Source organism: Triticum urartu, chromosome 4, assembly GCF_003073215.2.
Source record: "Triticum urartu cultivar G1812 chromosome 4, Tu2.1, whole genome shotgun sequence".
Lineage (NCBI taxonomy): Eukaryota > Viridiplantae > Streptophyta > Magnoliopsida > Poales > Poaceae > Triticum > Triticum urartu.
Genome location: NC_053025.1, coordinates 126,242,654 through 126,259,182, shown reverse-complemented (window position 1 = coordinate 126,259,182; position 16,529 = coordinate 126,242,654).

The following is a 16,529-nucleotide window of genomic DNA, read 5'->3' as shown; positions in this document are numbered from 1 at the left end:
TTTATCCTAATGCGGAATTAAACTAACAGATACTTTTCAAGCACAAAGCCTAAATATGCTAGGCTCAACTAAGTGCACCAACAACCTATGCTAACAAGATAGGCACTTAAGGAAACTAGCAAGCACAAACTATATCATAAGATATGGAAATGTAGGAACAACTAAGCAATTCAACTAGCACAAGATATATCAATATGAGCAAGTATGAATTGCGGAAAGTAAAGGGTGTGGGTATGAGATAACCACAAGTGAGTCGGGGACGCGGATATATCCCGAAGTTCACACTCGTGAGAGTGCTAATCTCCGTTAGAGCGGTGCCGAAGCCAAAGCTCCGGGGCGTCACCAAGTGACTCAATGTATCCTCCCTTCCGAGTCACCCCCAACGGATGAACCTCGGTTCACTCGGGGTTGGTCTTGAAGGCGACCACCACACCTTTACAAACTTCTCCGGAGCACACCACAACCACGGAAGCTTCCGAAGGAACTTGACCACCTAGGGCACTTCAACACCCTTCCCCGGAGCACACCACAAAAGGAAGCTTCCGGGGGAAACTTGGCCACATAGGCCTCTTCACAATCTTCTCAATGTATCACCAAACCGTCTAGGAGGCGAAGCCTCCAAGAGTAATAAACTCACGGGCTCTCACTCGAACAAATCGATGCGGGGAGCTCAAACCAATGCAACAAATGCAATGCGAGGTCAAGCAACAAATGCTCAACTCACTCTCTCAATCTCACAAGATGCAACTCAAGAAAGTAGGAGATTGAAGAGAAGGGATGCAATGGAGGAAATCAACAAATGACTCCAAGATCCATCCAGAAATCCCCCTTCACTTAGAGGGGAGATAGGGGTTTGGGAGAGGTGGTAAGAGGCTCAAAATGATGTTTAGAATGTGAATGAACAACCCCCAAACCGGTGGGGAGGAAGGGCTCTTTTATAGCCAACTTCCAAAACTAGCCGTTGGGGCTCCAACGGACACTTCCTGGACACCCCGTGCCCACGGGGGTTTAGACCCCGTGCCCACGGGGTCCCGTGCGCACGGTACAAGCCCGTGTGCATGGGGCCCCGTGCCCATGGGGGTCAAAAACCCCGTGTCCACGGGGTACCCAGAACAGTCTGCAGCAGCCCACTAAAATAGTGATAACTTTGGCATACGGACTCCGAATTCGATGATCTTGGGCTCGTTTTGAAGCTATGGAAAAGGCCAAGGTCCTCAAATAGAGAACCACCCAAGATCGACAAGAAATAATGATGCAAGTAATGCAAAGGTTTGAGCTCTCTACATGCGACATGATCAAGCTACTTGCCCGGCTATCAAACCTATAATTCGGTCTCCCTCCAAGAACCATGAGACCGGCAAAACTAGGAAAACCTAGCTAAGGTATACCTTTGCCTTGCATATTCAACTTGAGCCTGGTGATGACTCCAATGCTTGTCTCAAGTTGGAATCCCTTTCTTGTCCACAACCACTTGGTGAAGATGCTTGAATTGCTTCCTCATATTGTAATGAGGGAAGCCTTAACTTAAGCCCATATTCACATGAGCATTATCATGATGTGGACCGCAAGCTTAAAAGCATATAACCTCCGGCTTCTCATCTTGCACTTGGACTCCTCGAACCCGATGACCATCACCACTTGATGTCATCCACACATAGGCTAATTGAGATCTTTCCTTTTGATGCATGCCCATGAGAAACACCTAACCCACATAGACATAACAAACACGTAGCATGGGTTAGGTAACAAAGCACAATTCACAATTACTTACCATACCACTAGATCACTTGATCCCATGTGGTACAATGTTTGCGCTTTGAGAGTTGACCATCTAGATATAATCTTCGAGCTTCATCTTGGTCAACCAACATCTTTACTCCAAGCTCCATCTTGGTTTCTTCAAAGCCACAATGAACTCTTCATTTCCCTTCATTGCTTCAAGACAATATCACCAAAGACTCTTTCATGACCATATCAAGTTCCACTATGAATATCATCTTGATCACCACTTTCCCTTCTAACAACTCCATCACAGTCTCTTGAGAGGCATAATGAATTCTTCACTCTAGTTGGTTGCTTTCAGACTTGATCAACTGAAACCCAACACGTGAGCTCACCATGATCTTGTCTTGAATCATAACTGAATTCTTCTCTTTGATTATTCTCTCAAACCCTTGATCCTTAAAAGTCCTCGTGAAACCTCACTGGATATGGGATCTCGAGAGCCAACACCTAGGCCTCGTGATCACGGGGTATCCAGAGAGTTGACACTCGACCCCATGCGCATGGTACAAGCCCGTGTGCAAGGGGTATCCAGAGAAGGATACCATGAGGACTTCTTCAGATGCTTTAATGGCAGACTTCACAAAACAACCCAATGCACTTCAAGCATCACTATGGAACATATCTTCATATAAGATTCAATGCACTTGATGCTCCATAGGAATTGTCATTTAACTCCAAAGCATAGAGCAAATATATCTTCATATATATATATATATATATGGACTTCATCCTTGATTCCGTCCAATATCCTTGTGGCACTATCTTGATCTATATGGACTTCATTCTTGATTCCATCCAATATCCTTGAGGCGCCATCTATGGACAAAACCTTCAAATATATCTCATTGAGAAACATTAGTCCATAGATATTGTCATTTAATTACCAAAACCACACTTAGGGGCTACATGCCCTTTCAATCTCCTCCATTTTGGTAATTGATGACAATCTCAACAAGAGGGTTTATATAATGAATTTAAAACAAGTATGCAATCTATCCAAGAATAAATTGTATACTTGAGGTGGTTTTGATAGCCTCAAATATCACAAAGATAGTTGATGTTATATGAACCGGTTATACTAGCATCGAAAAATTACACAAGAATTTGATGCTAGTAGAACCACAATATATAGAGCAAACTCCCCCACAATATATGCATGTGAAAGAACTCGGTGGAGTTTTCTCTATATACACATCGGTGCAACGAGCAAGCACAACAAATGTATATATGCATGAATGATAGGAACCAACCCACTTCTCCTAAACCCTCTAAACTTCTCCCCCATTGGCAACAAGTGCCAAAATGGAAGAAAAATCTAGACAGCCAATATAGTATGGGTTCCTCCTTAATTTGTGCATTTCTCATATTGAGTGGAATCAAGTGCACATATCCAGTTACGAACAAACGAAGAAATCCACACTAGGTTGAGGATCAAAAGAACATATTTTGGACAAGGGATAATGGAGATATCTAATATGATAATCATGCTAAGCATGGGTCCAAAATATATTAAAAAACATGAGAGCAAAGATATAAGAAATACATACTAGCACTCACTCAACAAGTACTAATCATGCCATGATGCAACATACACAATGTTGACTCTAACTTAAATAAATGCATGAATTAAGTACTTGTTACCGGGAGAGAAAGCATTGGTTCACGGGGCCCTTGATCTAGTACGCGAACATGAGGAACTTGATCTTGTTCTTGGATAGGTACATGATCTCCCATAGCATCTTGCTCTTGTGTTGGGGGTGATGACTTCCATTGTGGCCGGTCCACAAGAGGGGCTCTTACTCCTTCTTCTACATGGACAAGGGGTGTTTTTTTGTGGAAGAATATGACCAATCCCCATTGTACTTGTAGCTTGGGAAGGAGCCTCATCACCTACAACACTTAAAACAAATTGCTCCGCATGGAAGCCGTTATTCTCATCACACTCCACATTCACCGTTTCCTCAATACATCCCGTGGATTTATTGAGAATATAGTAAGTGTGGGAGTTTGATGCATATCCAACAAGTGTTGGGTTTCGTAGTAATTTCAAAATTTTTCCTATGCACACGCAAGATCATGGTGATGCATAGCAACGAGAGGGGAGAGTGTGATCTACGTACCCTTGTAGATCGACAATGGAAGCATTAGCACAACGTGGTTGATGTAGTCGTACGTCTTCACGGCCCGACCAATCAAGCACCGAAACTATGACACCTCCGAGTTCTAGCACACGTTCAGCTCGATGACGATCCCCGGACTCCGTTCCAGCAAAGTGTCGGGGAAGAGTTCCGTCAGCACGACGGCGTGGTGACGATCTTGATGTACTACCGTCGCGGGGCTTCACCTAAGCACCACTATAATATTATCGAGGACTTTGGTGGAAGGGGGCACCGCACACGGCTAAGAATATGATCACGTGGATCAACTTGTGTGTCTAGGGGTGCCCTCTGCCTCCATATATAAAGGATCAAGGGGGGGGGGTGCGGCCGGCTAGGATAGGGCACGCCAGGAGGAGTCCTACTCCCTCCGGGAGTAGGATTCCCCCCTTTCCTAGTTGGAATAGGATTCGGGAGGGGGGAAAGAGGAGAGAGAGAAGGAAGGGGGGCACCGGCCCCCTCTCCTTGTCCTATTCGGACTAGGGGGGAGGGGTGCGTGGCCCAGCCCTGGCCACCTCTCCTCTCTTCCACTAAGGCCCACTAAGGCCCATATACCTCCCGGGGGGTTCCGGTAACCTCCCGGTAATCCGGTAAAATCCCGATTTCACCCGAAACACTTCCGATATCCAAATATAGGCTTCCAATATATCAATCTTTATGTCTCGACCATTCCGAGACTCCTCGTCATGTCCGTGATCACATCCGGGACTCCGAACAAACTTCGGTACATCAAAATGCATAAACTCATAATATAACTGTCATCAAAACCTTAAGCGTGCGGACCCTACGGGTTCGAGAACAATGTAGACATGACCGAGACACGTCTCCGGTCAATAACCAATAGCGGAACCTGGATGCTCATATTGGCTCCTACATATTCTACGAAGATCTTTTATCGGTCAGACCGCATAACAACATACGTTGTTCCCTTTGTCATCGGTATGTTACTTGCCCGAGATTCGATCGTCGGTATCTCAATACCTAGTTCAATCTCGTTACCGGCAAGTCTCTTTACTCGTTCCATAATACATCATCTCACAACCAACTGATTAGTTGCAATGCTTGCAAGGCTTATGTGATGTGCATTACCGAGAGGGCCCAGAGATACCTCTCCGACAATCGGAGTGACAAATCCTAATCTCGAAATACGCCAACCCAACATCTACCTTTGGAGACACCTGTAGAGCTCCTTTATAATCACCCAGTTACATTGTGACGTTTGGTAGCACACAAAGTGTTCCTCCGGCAAACGGGAGTTGCATAATCTCATAGTCATAGGAACATGTATAAGTCATGAAGAAAGCAATAGCAACATACTAAACGATCGGGTGCTAAGCTAATGGAATGGGTCATGTCAATAAGATCATTCACCTAATGATGTGATCCCGTTAATCAAATAACAACTCTTTGTCCATGGTTAGGAAACATAACCATCTTTGATTAACGAGCTAGTCTAGTAGAGGCACACTAGTGACACTCTGTTTGTCTATGTATTCACACATGTATTATGTTTCTGATTAATACAATTCTAGCATGAATAATAAACATTTATCATGATATAAGGAAATAAATAATAACTTTATTATTGCCTCTAGGGCATATTTCCTTGAACAAGAAGACCCAAATTTTGTATAACCGGGTTTACATGGTGAGAATGCAACACTTACACCGAACCGGCTTTACATTTATCTTCTCTCTCAAATCAAAGAATCAACCAAGCTTGGCTCTAATAATTTTCCATGGTGTCTCCACCTTCCTCATGAATAAGCCAAGCATCCAATGCTTCTCCAACATACCTAAAACACATTAAGGTACAATTTGCTCCCCAAACTTATTGGGTCCGAAGTAGTTAGTCCAACCACAATACATAGGGAAAACTCCATATTAAATATGTGCAAAAGGATATGAACTTGAAGTTCATGCACACTTTTAATCATTAACGATTTGATGGAGTTTACCCTATATAGAGGGTCAAGTAGAGCAATCAAGGCATGAAAAAGTATATAAATAAATATGCATGCACATGCCTACCAAGATCCAAAGAGATACAATTTGGACAAAAGAACACTTAAACGAAGAATACTCCAAAAATAACATACAACATTCAAGTTGTCCAAATTATATCAAAGAGACGAATCCACACAGGACCGCAGGAAAAGTACAACATACTCCCTCCGTTTCTTTTTCCTCCGCATATAAGATTTGGCCAAAGTCAAACTGCACAAAGTTTGACCAAATTTATATAAAAAATATGAACATCTACAATACTAAAACTATATAGTATGAACATACGTTTCATGGTGCATCTAATAATATTGATTTCATATTGTGAATGTTTATATTTTTTAATATAAAATTAGTCAAACTCTACAAAGCTTGACTTTGACCAAACCTTATATGCGAACTAAAAAGAAATGGAGGGAGTATGAACTAAGCAAAAACCAAAGAGCATATAGGATATACATTACACACATGCTCAAAGGCTTATCTCACTCAAGTAGATAATAGATAGTACAAGGAGTGAGATAAGGCAAGTTGAAGCACAAGCCGAGAAGAAGATGATCATAAAATTCTACCACAACAAGAAATACCAATTGGTATTTGGAATTAACACTCGATGGTAGAATCTGAAGAAGCACAAGATCATAATCAATAACCACCCCGTGCGCACGGGGGTCAAAAGTGAAGGAAATATGCCCTAGAGGCAATAATAAAGTTATTATTTATTTCCTTATATCATGATAAATGTTTATTATTCATGCTAGAATTGTATTAACCGGAAACATAATACATGTGTGAATACATAGACAAACAAAGTGTCACTAGTATGCCTCTACTTGACTAGCTCGTTAATCAAAGATGGTTATGTTTCCTAACCATGAACAATGAGTTGTTATTTGATTAACGGGATCACATCATTAAGTGAATGATCTGATTGACATGACCCATTCCATTAGCTTAGCACCCGATCGTTTAGTATGTTGCTATTGCTTTCTTCATGACTTATACATGTTCCTATGACTATGAGATTATGCAACTCCCGTTTGCCGGAGGAACACTTTGTGTGCTACCAAACATCACAATGTAACTGGGTGATTATAAAGGAGCTCTACAGGTGTCTCCAAAGGTACATGTTGGGTTGGCGTATTTCGAGATTAGGATTTGTCACTCCGATTGTCGGAGAGGTATCTCTGGGCCCTCTCGGTAATGCACATCACTTAAGCCTTGCAAGCATTGCAACTAATGAGTTAGTTGCGAGATGATGTATTACAGAATGAGTAAAGAGACTTGCCGGTAACGATATTGAACTAGGTATTGGAATACAGACGATCGAATCTCGGGCAAGTAACATACCGATGACAAAGGGAACAACGTATGTTGTTATGCGGTCTGACCGATAAAGATCTTCGTAGAATATGTAGGAGCCAATATGAGCATCCAGGTTCCTCTATTGGTTATTGATCGGAGACATGTCTCAGTCATGTCTACATTGTTCTCGAACCCATAGGGTCCGCACGCTTAAGGTTACATGACAGTTATATTATGAGTTTATGCTTTTTTGATGTACCAAAGTTTGTTCGGAGTCCCGGATGTGATCACGGACATGACTAGGAGTCTCGAAATGGTCGAGACATAAAGATTGATATATTGGAAGCCTATGTTTGGATATCGGAAGTGTTTCGGGTGAAATCGGGATTTTACCGGAGTACCGGGAGGTTACCGGAACCCCCCGGGAGCTATATGGGCCATAGTGGGCCTTAGTGGAAAAGAGAAGAGGCAGCCCAACATGGGCCGCGCGCCCCTCCCCTCCCTTGGTCCGAATAGGACAAGGAGAGGGGGCCAACCCCTCTCTCTCCTTTCCCCCCTCCGCGAATCCTATTCCATCTAGGATTGGGGGGGGGGAATCCTACTCCCAGAGGGAGTAGGACTCTCCTGGCGCGCCTCTCCATGGCCGGCCGCACCCCCCTCCCTTAGTCCTTTATATACGGAGGCAGGGGCACCCCAGAAACACACAAGTTGATCCACGTGATCATATTCTTAGCCGTGTGCGGTGCCCCCTTCCACCATAGTCCTCGATAATATTGTAGCGGAGTTTAGGCGAAGCCCTGCTGCAGTAGTACATCAAGATCGTCACCACGCCATCGTGCTGACGGAACTCTTCCCCGACACTTTGCTGGATCGGAGTCCGGGGATCGTCATCGAGCTGAACGTGTGCTAGAACTCGGAGGTGCTGTAGTTTCGGTGCTTGATCGGTCGGGCCGTGAAGACGTACGACTACATCAACCAAACGCTTTCATTGTCGATCTATAAGGTACATAGATCATACTCTCCCCTGTCGTTGCTATGCATCACTATGATCTTGCGTGAGCGTAGGAAATTTTTGAAATTACTACGAAACCCAACAGTGGCATCCGAGCCTAGGTTTTATATGTTGATGTTATATGCACGAGTAGAACACAAGTGAGTTGTGGGCGATATAATTCATACTGCTTACCAGCATGTCATACTTTGGTTCGGCGGTATTGTTGGACGAAGCGGCCCGGACCGACATTACGCGTACGCTTACGCGAGACCGGTTCTCCCGACGTGCTTTGCACATAGCTGGCTTGCGGGTGACAGTTTCTCCAACTTTAGTTGAATCGAGTGTGGCTACGCCCGGTCCTTGCGAAGGTTAAAACAGCACCAACTTGACAAACTATCGTTGTGGTTTTGATGCGGAGGTAAGATTGGTTCTTGCTTAAGCCCGTAGCAGCCACGTAAAACTTGCAGCAACAAAGTAGAGGACGTCTAACTTGTTTTTGCAGGGCATGTTGTGATGTGATATGGTCAAGGCATGATGCTAAATTTTATTGTATGAGATGATCATGTTTTGTAACCGAGTTATCGGCAACTGGCAGGAGCCATATGGTTGTTGCTTTATTGTATGCAATGCAATCACGATGTAATGCTTTACTTTATCACTAAACGGTAGCGATAATCGTGGAAGCATAAGATTGGCAAGACGACAACGATGCTACGATGGAGATCAAGGTGTCGCGCCGGTAACGATGGTGATCATGACGGTGCTTCGGAGATGGAGATCACAGGCACAAGATGACGATGGCCATATCATATCACTTATATTGATTGCATGTGATGTTTATCTTTTTATGCATCTTATCTTGCTTTGATTGACGGTAGCATTATAAGATGATCTCTCACTAAATTATCAAGAAGTGTTCTCCTTGAGTATGCACCGTTGCGAAAGTTCTTCGTGCTGAGACACCACGTGATGATCGGGTGTGATAGGCTCTACGTTCAAATACAACGGGTGCAAAACAGTTGCACATGCGGAATACTCAGGTTATACTTGACGAGCCAAGCATATACAGATATGGCCTCGGAACACAGAGACCGAAAGGTCGAGCGTGAATCATATAGTAGATATGATCAACATAATGATGTTCACCGATGAAACTACTCCATCTCACGTGATGATCGGACATGGTTTAGTTGATTTGGATCACGTGATCACTTAGAGGATTAGAGGGATGTCTATCTAAGTGGGAGTTCTTAAGTAATATGATTAATTGAACTTAAATTTATCATGAACTTAGTACCTGATAGTATCTTGCTTGTTTATGTTGATTGTAGATAGATGGCTCGTGCTGTTGTTCCGTGAAATTTAAATGCGTTCCTTGAAGAAAAGCAAAGTTGAAAGATGATGGTAGCAATTACACGGACTGGGTCCGTAACTTGAGGATTATCCTCATTGCTGCACAGAAGAATTACGTCCTGGAAGCACCGCTGGGTGCCAGGCCTGCTGCAGGAGCAACGCCGGATGTTATGAACGTCTGGCAGAGCAAAGCTGATGACTACTCAATAGTTCAGTGTGCCATGCTTTACGGCTTAGAATCGGGACTTCAACGACGTTTTGAACGTCATGGAGCATATGAGATGTTCCAGGAGTTGAAGTTAATATTTCAAGCAAATGCCCGGATTGAGAGATATGAAGTCTCCAATAAGTTCTATAGCTGCAAGATGGAGGAGAACAGTTCTGTCAGTGAGCATATACTCAAAATGTCTGGGTATAATAATCACTTGATTCAATTGGGAGTTAATCTTCCAGATGATTGCGTCATTGACAGAATTCTCCAATCACTGCCACCAAGCTACAAGAGCTTCGTGATGAACTATAATATGCAAGGGATGAATAAGACTATTCCCGAGCTCTTCGCAATGCTGAAAGCTGCGGAGGTAGAAATCAAGAAGGAACATCAAGTGTTGATGGTCAACAAGACCACTAGTTTCAAGAAAAAGGGCAAAGGGAAGAAGAAGGGGAACTTCAAAAAGAACAGCAAGCAAGTTGCTGCTCAAGAGAAGAAACCCAAACCTGGACCTAAGCCTGAAACTGAGTGCTTCTACTGCAAGCAGACTGGTCACTGGAAGCGGAACTGCCTCAAGTATTTGGTGGATAAGAAGGATGGCAAGGTGAACAAAGGTATATGTGATATACATATTATTGATGTGTACCTTACTAATGCTCGCAGTAGCACCTGGGTATTTGATACTGGTTCTGTTGCTAATATTTGCAACTCGGAACAGGGATTACGGATTAAGCGAAGATTGGCTAAGGACGAGGTGACGATGCGTGTGGGAAACGGTTCCAAAGTCGATGTGATCGCAGTCGGCACGCTACCTCTACATCTACCTTCGGGATTAATATTAGACCTAAATAATTGTTATTTGGTGCCAGCGTTAAGCATGAACATTATTTCTGGATCTTGTTTGATGCGAGACGGTTATTCATTTAAATCAGAGAATAATGGTTGTTCTATTTACATGAGTAATATCTTTTATGGTCATGCACCCTTAAAGAGTGGTCTATTCTTATTAAATCTCGATAATAGTGACACACATATTCATAGTGTTGAAACCAAAAGATGCAGAGTTGATAATGATAGTGCAACTTATTTGTGGCACTGCCGTTTAGGTCATATCGGTATAAAGCGCATGAAGAAACTCCATACTGATGGGCTTTTGGAACCACTTGATTATGAATCACTTGGTACTTGCGAACCGTGCCTTATGGGTAAGATGACAAAAACACCGTTCTCCGGTACTACGGAGAGAGCAACAGATTTGTTAGAAATCATACATACAGATGTATGTGGTCCGATGAATGTTGAGGCTCGTGGCGGATATCGTTATTTTCTCACCTTCACAGATGACTTAAGCAAATATGGGTATATCTACTTAATGAAACACAAGTCTGAAACGTTTGAAAAGTTCAAAGAATTTCAGGGTGAAGTTGAAAATCATCGTAACAAGAAAATAAAATTCCTACGATCTGATCGTGGAGGAGAATATTTGAGTTACGAGTTTGGTGTACATTTGAAACAATGTGGAATAGTTTCGCAACTCACGCCACCCGGAACACCACAGCGTAATGGTGTGTCCGAACGTCATAATCGTACTTTACTAGATATGGTACGATCTATGATGTCTCTTACTGATTTACCGCTATCATTTTGGGGATACGCTCTAGAGACGGCCGCATTCACGTTAAATAGGGCACCATCAAAATCCGTTGAGACGACGCCTTATGAACTGTGGTTTGGCAAGAAACCAAAGTTGTCGTTTCTGAAAGTTTGGGGCTGCGATGCTTATGTGAAAAAGCTTCAACCTGATAAGCTCGAACCCAAATCGGAGAAATGTGTCTTCATAGGATATCCAAAGGAAACTATTGGATACACCTTCTATCACAGATCCGAAGGCAAGACTTTTGTTGCTAAATTCGGAAACTTTCTGGAGAAGGAGTTTCTCTCGAAAGAAGTGAGTGGGAGGAAAGTAGAACTTGACGAGGTAACTGTACCTACTCCCTTATTGGAAAGTAGTACATCACAGAAACCTGTTTCTGTGACACCTACACCAATTAGTGACGAAGCTAATGATAATGATCATGAAACTTCAGAACAAGATACTACTGAACCTCGTAGATCAACCAGAGTGAGATCCGCGCCAGAGTGGTACGGTAATCCCGTTCTGGAAGTCATGCTACTAGATCATGATGAACCTACGAACTATGAAGAAGCGATGGTGAGCCCAGATTCCGCAAGATGGCTTGAAGCCACGAAATCTGAGATGGGATCCATGTATGAGAACAAAGTATGGACTTTGGTTGACTTGCACAATGATCGGCAAGCAATTGAGAATAAATGGATCTTCAAGAAGAAGACTGACGCTGACGGTAATATTACTATCTACAAAGCTCGACTTGTCGCAAAAGGTTTTCGGCAAGTTCAAGGGATTGACTACAATGAGACCTTCTCACCCGTAGCGATGCTTAAGTCTGTCCGAATCATGTTAGCAATTGCCGCATTTTATGATCATGAAATTTGGCAGATGGATGTCAAAACTGCATTCCTGAATGGATTTCTGGAAGAAGAGTTGTATATGATGCAACCAGAAGATTTTGTCGATCCAAAGGGAGCTAACAAAGTGTGCAAGCTCCAGCGATCCATATATGGACTGGTGCAAGCTTCTCGGAGTTGGAATAAACGCTTTAATAGTGTGATCAAAGCATTTGGTTTTATACAGACTTTTGGAGAAGCCTGTATTTACAAGAAAGTGAGTGGGAGCTCTATAGCATTTCTGATATTATATGTGGATGACATATTACTGATTGGAAATGATATAGAATTTCTGGATCGCATAAAGGGATACTTGAATAAGAGTTTTTCAATGAAAGACCTTGGCAAAGCTGCTTACATATTAGGCATAAAGATCTATAGAGATAGATCAAGACGCTTAATTGGACTTTCACAAAGCACATACCTTGACAAAGTTTTGAAGAAGTTCAAAATGGATCAAGCAAAGAAAGGGTTCTTGCCTGTGTTACAAGGTGTGAAGTTGAGTCAGACTCAATGCCCGACCACTGCAGAAGATAGAGAGAAAATGAAAGATGTTCCCTATGCTTCAGCCATAGGCTCTATCATGTATGCAATGTTGTGTACCAGACCTGATGTGTGCCTTGCTATAAGTCTAGCAGGGAGGTACCAAAGTAATCCAGGAGTGGATCACTGGACAGCGGTCAAGAACATCCTGAAATACCTGAAGAGGACTAAGGATATGTTTCTTGTTTATGGAGGTGACAAAGAGCTAATCGTAACTGGTTACGTCGATGCAAGCTTTGACACTGATCCAGACGATTCTAAATCGCAAACCGGATACGTATTTACATTAAATGGTGGAGCTATCAGTTGGTGCAGTTCTAAACAAAGCGTCGTGGCGGGATCTACATGTGAAGCGGAATACATAGCTGCTTCGGAAGTAGCAAATGAAAGAGTCTCGATGAAGGAGTTCATATCCGATCTAGGTGTCATACCTAGTGTATCGGGTCCAATGAAAATCTTTTGTCACAATACTGGAGCAATTGCCTTGGCAAAGGAATCCAGATTTCACAAGAGAACCAAGCACATCAAGAGACGCTTCAATTCCATCCGGGATCTAGTCCAAGTGGGAGACATAGAGATTTGCAAGATACATACGGATTTGAATGTAGCAGACCCGTTGACTAAGCCTCTTCCACGAGCAAAACATGATCAGCACCAAGGCTCCATGGGTGTTAGAATCATTACTGTGTAATCTAGATTATTGACTCTAGTGCAAGTGGGAGACTGAAGGAAATATGCCCTAGAGGCAATAATAAAGTTATTATTTATTTCCTTATATCATGATAAATGTTTATTATTCATGCTAGAATTGTATTAACCGGAAACATAATACATGTGTGAATACATAGACAAACAGAGTGTCACTAGTGTGCCTCTACTAGACTAGCTCGTTAATCAAAGATGGTTATGTTTCCTAACCATGGACAAAGAGTTGTTATTTGATTAACGGGATCACATCATTAGGTGAATGATCTGATTGACATGACCCATTCCATTAGCTTAGCACCCGATCGTTTAATATGTTGCTATTGCTTTCTTCATGACTTATACATGTTCCTATGACTATGAGATTATGCAACTCCCGTTTGCCGGAGGAACACTTTGTGTGCTACCAAACGTCACAACGTAACTGGGTGATTATAAAGGAGCTCTACAGATGTCTCCAAAGGTAGATGTTGGGTTGGCGTATTTCGAGATTAGGATTTGTCACTCCGATTGTCGGAGAGGTATCTCTGGGCCCTCTCGGTAATGCACATCACATAAGCCTTGCAAGCATTGCAACTAATCAGTTGGTTGTGAGATGATGTATTACGGAACGAGTAAAGAGACTTGCCGGTAACGATATTGAACTAGGTATTGAGATACCGACGATCGAATCTCGGGCAAGTAACATACCGATGACAAAGGGAGCAACGTATGTTGTTATGCGGTCTGACCGATAAAAGATCTTCGTAGAATATGTAGGAGCCAATATGAGCATCCAGGTTCCGCTATTGGTTATTGACCGGAGACGTGTCTCGGTCATGTCTACATTGTTCTCGAACCCGTAGGGTCCGCACGCTTAAGGTTTTGATGACAGTTATATTATGAGTTTATGCATTTTGATGTACCGAAGTTTGTTCGGAGTCCCGGATGTGATCACGGACATGACGAGGAGTCTCGGAATGGTCGAGACATAAAGATTGATATATTGGAAGCCTATATTTGGATATCGGAAGTGTTTCGGGTGAAATCGGGATTTTACCGGATTACCGGGAGGTTACCGGAACCCCCCGGGAGGTATATGGGCCTTAGTGGGCCTTAGTGGAAGAGAGGAGAGGTGGCCAGGGCTGGGCCACGCACCCCTCCCCCCTAGTCCGAATAGGACAAGGAGAGGGGGCCGGTGCCCCCCTTCCTTCTCTCTCTCCTCTTTCCCCCCTCCCGAATCCTATTCCAACTAGGAAAGGGGGGAATCCTACTCCCGGAGGGAGTAGGACTCCTCCTGGCGTGCCCTATCCTAGCCGGCCGCACCCCCCCCCCTTGATCCTTTATATACGGAGGCAGAGGGCACCCCTAGACACACAAGTTGATCCACGTGATCATATTCTTAGCCGTGTGCGGTGCCCCCTTCCACCAAAGTCCTCGATAATATTATAGTGGTGCTTAGGTGAAGCCCCGCGACGGTAGTACATCAAGATCGTCACCACGCCGTCGTGCTGACGGAACTCTTCCCCGACACTTTGCTGGAACGGAGTCCGGGGATCGTCATCGAGCTGAACGTGTGCTAGAACTCGGAGGTGTCATAGTTTCGGTGCTTGATTGGTCGGGCCGTGAAGACGTACGACTACATCAACCACGTTGTGCTAATGCTTCCATTGTCGATCTACAAGGGTACGTAGATCACACTCTCCCCTCTCGTTGCTATGCATCACCATGATCTTGCGTGTGCATAGGAAAAATTTTGAAATTACTACGAAACCCAACACTTGTTGGATATGCATCAAACTCCCACACTTACTATATTCTCAATAAATCCACGGGATGTATTGAGGAAACGGTGAATGTGGAGTGTGATGAGAATAACGGCTTCCATGCGGAGCAATTTGTTTTAAGTGTTGTAGGTGATGAGGCTCCTTCCCAAGCTACAAGTACAATGGGGATTGGTCATATTCTTCCACAAAAAAACACCCCTTGTCCATGTAGAAGAAGGAGTAAGAGCCCCTCTTGTGGACCGGCCACAATGGAAGTCATCACCCCCAACACAAGAGCAAGATGCTATGGGAGATCATGTACCTATCCAAGAACAAGATCAAGTTCCTCATGTTCGCGTACTAGATCAAGGGCCCCGTGAACCAATGCTTTCTCTCCCGGTAACAAGTACTTAATTCATGCATTTATTTAAGTTAGAGTCAACATTGTGTATGTTGCATCATGGCATGATTAGTACTTGTTGAGTGAGTGCTAGTATGTATTTCTTATATCTTTGCTCTCATGTTTTTTAATATATTTTGGACCCATGCTTAGCATGATTATCATATTAGATATCTCCATTATCCCTTGTCCAAAATATGTTCTTTTGATCCTCAACCTAGTGTGGATTTCTTCGTTTGTTCGTAACTGGATATGTGCACTTGATTCCACTCAATATGAGAAATGCACAAATTAAGGAGGAACCCATACTATATTGGCTGTCTAGATTTTTCTTCCATTTTGGCACTTGTTGCCAATGGGGGAGAAGTTTAGAGGGTTTAGGAGAAGTGGGTTGGTTCCTATCATTCATGCATATATACATTTGTTGTGCTTGCTCGTTGCACCGATGTGTATATAGAGAAAACTCCACCGAGTTCTTTCACATGCATATATTGTGGGGGAGTTTGCTCTATATATTGTGGTTCTACTAGCATCAAATTCTTGTGTAATTTTTCGATGCTAGTATAACCGGTTCATATAACATCAACTATCTTTGTGATATTTGAGGCTATCAAAACCACCTCAAGTATACAATTTATTCTTGGATAGATTGCATACTTGTTTTAAATTCATTATATAAACCCTCTTGTTGAGATTGTCATCAATTACCAAAATGGAGGAGATTGAAAGGGCATGTAGCCCCTAAGTGTGGTTTTGGTAATTAAATGACAATATCTATGGACTAATGTTTCTCAATGAGATA